The following is a 5,507-nucleotide window of genomic DNA, read 5'->3' as shown; positions in this document are numbered from 1 at the left end:
TTTCATATCTCTAGAAAACAATCTAGTTCACAAATGCCATTTTCTTCATGGTAATAATTGTCAAATCCCTTTTAAAATTTAGCCTATAACCACCTTTGTGTTTTGCGTTGCATCCACTCAGTATTGACTTAAAGGAGATGTCCCGAGGCAGCAAGTGGGTCTATACACTTCTGTATGGCCATAATAATGCACTTTGTAATGTACATTGTGCATTAATTATGAGCCATACAGAAGTTATAAAAAGTTTTTTACTTACCTGCTCCGTTGCTAGCGTCCTCGTTCCCATGGAGCCGACTAATTTTTGGCCTCCGATGGCCAAATTAGCCGCGCTTGCGCAGTCCGGGTCTTCTGCAGTCTTCTATGGGGCTCCGTGTAGCTCCGTGTAGCTCCGCCCCGTCACGTGCCGATTCCAGCCAATCAGGAGGCTGGAATCGGCAGTGGACCGCACAGAAGAGCTGCGGTCCACGGAGGAAGAGGCCATCTTCAGCGGTGAGTAGAGAAGTCACCGGAGCGCGGGGATTAAGGTAAGCGCTCCGGTGAGCTTTCTTTACCTCCCTGCATCGGGGTTGTCTCGCGCCGAACGGGGGGGGGGTTGAAAAAAAAAAAAACCCGTTTCGGCGCGGGACAACCCCTTTAAGGTCATACTGCATAAATGTTAACATGACTAATTTTATTAATCTGCAACAATGTACTTGAAGTTTTCTATTAATTTCTTGGTACTCCATTAGATTGCAATGTTAATTAGACACATTGTATTATTAAGCTCTCTGCTTATAAGGGTTTTCTGGGACTTAAATATTGATGACCTATCCTTAGGATAGGTCATCAATTTCAAATCATTGGGATCTGACCCCCTGACCCCCAATGGTCTACTGTTTAAAGTGGCCACAGAGCTCTGGTCAGTGTTTAATTGTCTTCTTTGTACGAGGGTCTGCTGATAAGTCTTTGGCTTTACCCAGAAAGAAACAAGATAGGAAGATGAAACTTTACATTTATTCCACATACACTCCACTGATGCCAACACACTTCTTACATTGGCATTCTAAGTTCTATAAGCCTTGTAAAAAGAAGGATTTCGGTTGTGCCTCAAACCAGTCATCCGTAGCAGCCATGGCATCAGAAATGGTGTGAAATGTGGTACCCTTGATGGGTTTCTACAGGTTTGGAAACAGATGATAGTCGGAGGGAGCTAGATATGGTGAATAAGGTGGGTGGTCAACCAGCTGGAAGCCTAGCTCCACCAGTTTTGCCGTGGTCGCTTGTGCAGTGTGAGCGGAGGCGTTGTCTTGCAGGAACAAGATTCCTTTGGACAGCTTGCCGCGCCTTTTGGCCTTCAGAGCTGCCTTCAATTGGTCCAAAAGTTCAATGTAATACCTTGCGTTGATGGTGGAACCATTTTAAAGGTACAGATAGTCCCCGACATACGAACATTCGAGTTACGAATTTCGGTACATACGAACAAGGTCGTCCTCAAGCTCCTAAGGCTAATTCACATGGCGGCAGAGTGGTGGCAGCAGCGAGCAGGAACCGCGCCTGCCGCAAACAGTAGCTCTTTCTTACTGTACCCACGTGGTTTCAGTACAACGAGTGTTGTGAACTCCAAACATGTCGGGTGCCAAGCGCAAAGGAAGTGGTGATGCTGGAATTTCTAAAGAACGCCAGGCCATCACGATGCAAACAAAGGCTGACATCATAAAAAGAGTGGAGCGCGGTGAGAAGATGTCTGATGTTGCTCGCTCATACCAGATGAATCGTTCTACCATCGGTACCATTCTGAAGAGCAAGGATAGGATCATGGAACATGTGAGAAGTTCAGTGCCTATGCATTCTACTATTATTAGTAAGAAACGTGGAAAAGTGATAGAAGAACTTGAAAACCTTCTGAGCATTTGGTTGGAGGATTGTCATCAGAAAAGAAAGCCACTAAGCTTAATGCTGATTCAAGAGAAGGTTTTAAGTCTTTTTGAAGATGTAAAGACAAAATATGGGGAAGAAGCAGCAGATGTAACCTTTACTGCAAGTCATGGATAGTTTAACCGCTTCAAGGCACGTCATAACCTCCATAACATAAAAGTGACAGGAGAGGCGGCAAGTGCAGATATGGTAGCAGCCCAGGAGTTCCCCGCTACACTTAAGGAAATTATCAAAGAAGGTGCGTTTTCACCTCAGCAAATATTTAATGTTGACGAAACAGGCCTTTATTGGAAAAAGATGCCAGACAGAACCTACATCAGTAAGGAAGAGAAGTCTATGCCTGGCTTCAAACCCGCAAAGGACAGACTGACACTACTGCTTGGCGGAAATACTGCAGGAGATATGAAGATCAAGCCATTGTTAATGTATCATGCTGAAAACCCAAGAGCCCTGAAAAATATAGCTAAGGCCTCACCTCGTGTTGTTTGGAAGAGTAACCAAAAAGCCTGGGTCACTCTTGCTATGTTTCAAGACTGGTTTTATCACCTTTTCGTCCCCGAGGTGGAACGATGCTGCCGGGATAAGAACATTCCCTTCGATATTCCTCTCCTGTTAGATAATGCACCGGGCCACCCTCCTTTCCTAGATGACTTTCATGCAAATGTGAAGGTAGTTTTCCTGCCACCCAACACTACCTCCCTACTCCAGCCAATGGACCAGGGGGCCATTGCAACCTTCAAGAAATACTATCTCCGTCGCACGTTTCGTCAGGCACTGAAGGCAACAGAGGGTGAATCTGGGATGACATTGCGTGAATTTTGGAAGAACTTCACTATCTATAATGCCATAAATAACATTGATGCTTCATGGCGTGAAATTACCATGGCCACCATGAATGGGGTTAGGAAGAAACTGTGCCCCATGTTTGTCCACGACTCCCCTAGTTTAGCGAAGCGACAGGCAGAAGAACAAAATGTAGTCGACATCTTAGTGAGCATCAGCGAGAAGCTTGACCTTCATCTTGAGGAACAGGACTTCCATGAATATTTTGCTGTGCACAACCAGGAGCTGACAAATGAAGATCTCATGGAACTGGAAAACCAGAGGAAGGAGGAAGAAAAAGAGGACGAACTGGAAGTGGAACCAGCACCGAAGCATTTCCAGACCAAGATGATGGCGAAGGCATTTCAAATAATTGAAGACTCTCTGGCACTCTTTGAATCACAGGACCTAAATGTGGAACGGTACACCAAGGTTGCAGCATCTGTCCACGATGCACTTCATTGCTACCAGGCCATATACGATGACAAAAAGGCAGCTACCACCCAGGCATCCTTAGACCGGTTCTTTAGGAGGATGGAAAGATGCGATGAGTCTCATCATGACACTGAACCAATGCCATCGACGTCAGGTGTTACAGCATCCACGCCAACATCTTCTCACCCTCCCTCTAATGTTGATGTCCCATTACCACTGAGTGCTGATGACTCATCCTCTCCAATTCTTGATGCATCAGTGTCTCCCATTTCTGCTGCTCCACCATCGCCCAACGTCTCCTCCAGTTCCAGTCTGTAATTTCCCACAGAAAGCCAGTCCACGTACTCCAGCTGTGTCACCTTATCAAGGTAAGATTCTATTTTTGTTACTATTTTTACACCCAACGATTCTATTACTTGAATGTGCATTCAAGTAATAGAATCCGACATACGAACAAAACAGACTTGCGAACAGGCTCCTGGAACGGAACCTGTTCGTAAGTCGGGGACTACCTGTAGTCCACTAGCAGCATGCTCTCCTTATCCCACAGACGCCATCACCTTAGTGTCTGAACTTCTTTGGGCGAGGAGAACCACTGTGCCTCCACTCTTTAGACTGCTCCTTGGTTTCAGGGTCATACAAATAAATCCAGGTCTCATCCATAGTGACCAGTCGATCCAGGAAGTTCTTATCAGTCCGGAAACGCTGACAAATGGACCGGGAAGTTTTCACTCGCATGCTTTTCTAATCTGTTGTCAAGCATTTGGGGACCCACTTTGCAGATAGCTTCTTCATGTTCAGATGTTCATGGATAATGACACAAACACTTTCACCAGAAATCCCCATGATGTCTGCTATTCCTGCAGCTGAAATTGGCCGATTCTCCAGTATGGGGTTGTGCACAGCATCGGCGATCTCCAGAACAACAACCTCTCTCGGTCGTCCAGGATGTTCCTCATCATTGGTGCTGAAGTGGCCCGTCAGTTCTTACCTGTAGAATATGAAGGGCATTGATCCCCCAATGTCTACCACATATCACCATGAATATCCTTCGCGGACTTTCCTTGCAGAAACAAGAATTGTATCACTCCTCTGCTCTCATTTGCTGTGAATATCGCCTTACACTCTGCAATTTTGTTTTTCCGTGTGCCTAGATCACTGTTGCCATAATCTACAAACACAAAATTTTGAAAACATATATTAGACACATAAGGCTTTCATGTGATGTAACATTCGTTACCAAAGAAACAAAAAAAGAACACAAAGCCAAAGACTTAGCAGCAGCCCCTCGTATATCAGGCACAGCACCATACATTGCCAGGTGGCTGTTCCTGGTATTGCAGCTTAATCCCATTCATGTCAATGGGACATGGGACTGAGTTGCAGAAAGGCCATGTAGCAGATCATTTCATCACAGTACCATGACCCCTACAAACAACTGATCAGTGGGTGTGTTAGATGTCAAAGCCTTACCAATCAGATATTGATAGGCCATCCATATTTAACCCCTGAACGACACATGTCACAAGGCTACGTCCTGCATGTTTTGGTTGTGTATGGAGGGAGATTGTGGGGTGATTTCCATCCATGCAACGTGGGCATCAGCTATTTTTTACAGCCGATACCTGTCCGCAACAGCTCCAATAAGTCGCGCGGTTCATAGGAGCTGTTATCCCTTTTAATGCTCCCATCAATTCTGACAGTGGCATTTAAATCCCTGACCAAAGTTCTAGGGTCCCGTACGGGGTCCCCACAATGAGATTGCGGGTGGCTGTGTGGGTGTCATGGTAGCCAGGAGCCTTCTTGAGAGACCTCAGGGCTGTCTCAGTAGAATGCCTATCAAGCCATGCCCGTGGGAATGCCTGTCAGACCGAGGTATAATGTAATGCTATGGCATTACATCATACTGTAGGAGCGATGAAAGCATCGCAAGTTCTTGATCCTCTGGGAACTTAAAAAAAAGTAAAAATTAAGTTTAAAAAAGTTTTACAAAAAATGAGCCCGTGCAGTACTATGTCGACAGAAAAATTAAAAAGTTATTGCTCGCAGAAGATGGCAACAGAGAATAATTTTAAAAAATTAAATATCTTTAAAAAAAATACAAGTAGTACAGAAAAAGAAAACCTATGTAGTTTGGTATCGTAGTAATCGTACTGACACATAGAATACAGTTATCATGTCATTTCTGTTGCACCGAAAGATGGTGGCATTTCATTTTTTTTACACTTTACTCCAAAATTTTTTAAAAAGTTTTTCAGTACATTATATGGTACACTAAATGGCACCATTGAAAAATGCAACTCGTCCTGCAAAAAACAAGCCCAGCGACGTCGATG

At 44.7% G+C, this 5,507-nt stretch overlaps 1 pseudogene; it reads left to right on the top strand.

Moving 5' to 3' along the window:
• Positions 1-1,605: 1,605 nt before the first annotated feature.
• LOC136586543 (tigger transposable element-derived protein 1-like) lies at positions 1,606-3,489 on the top strand (annotated as a pseudogene).
• Positions 3,490-5,507: the final 2,018 nt, after the last annotated feature.

The sequence above is a fragment of the Eleutherodactylus coqui genome, chromosome 12 (genome assembly GCF_035609145.1).
Source record: "Eleutherodactylus coqui strain aEleCoq1 chromosome 12, aEleCoq1.hap1, whole genome shotgun sequence".
In the NCBI taxonomy this organism is placed as follows: Eukaryota; Metazoa; Chordata; class Amphibia; order Anura; family Eleutherodactylidae; genus Eleutherodactylus; species Eleutherodactylus coqui.
This window is presented reverse-complemented; position numbering and strand designations above follow the sequence as displayed.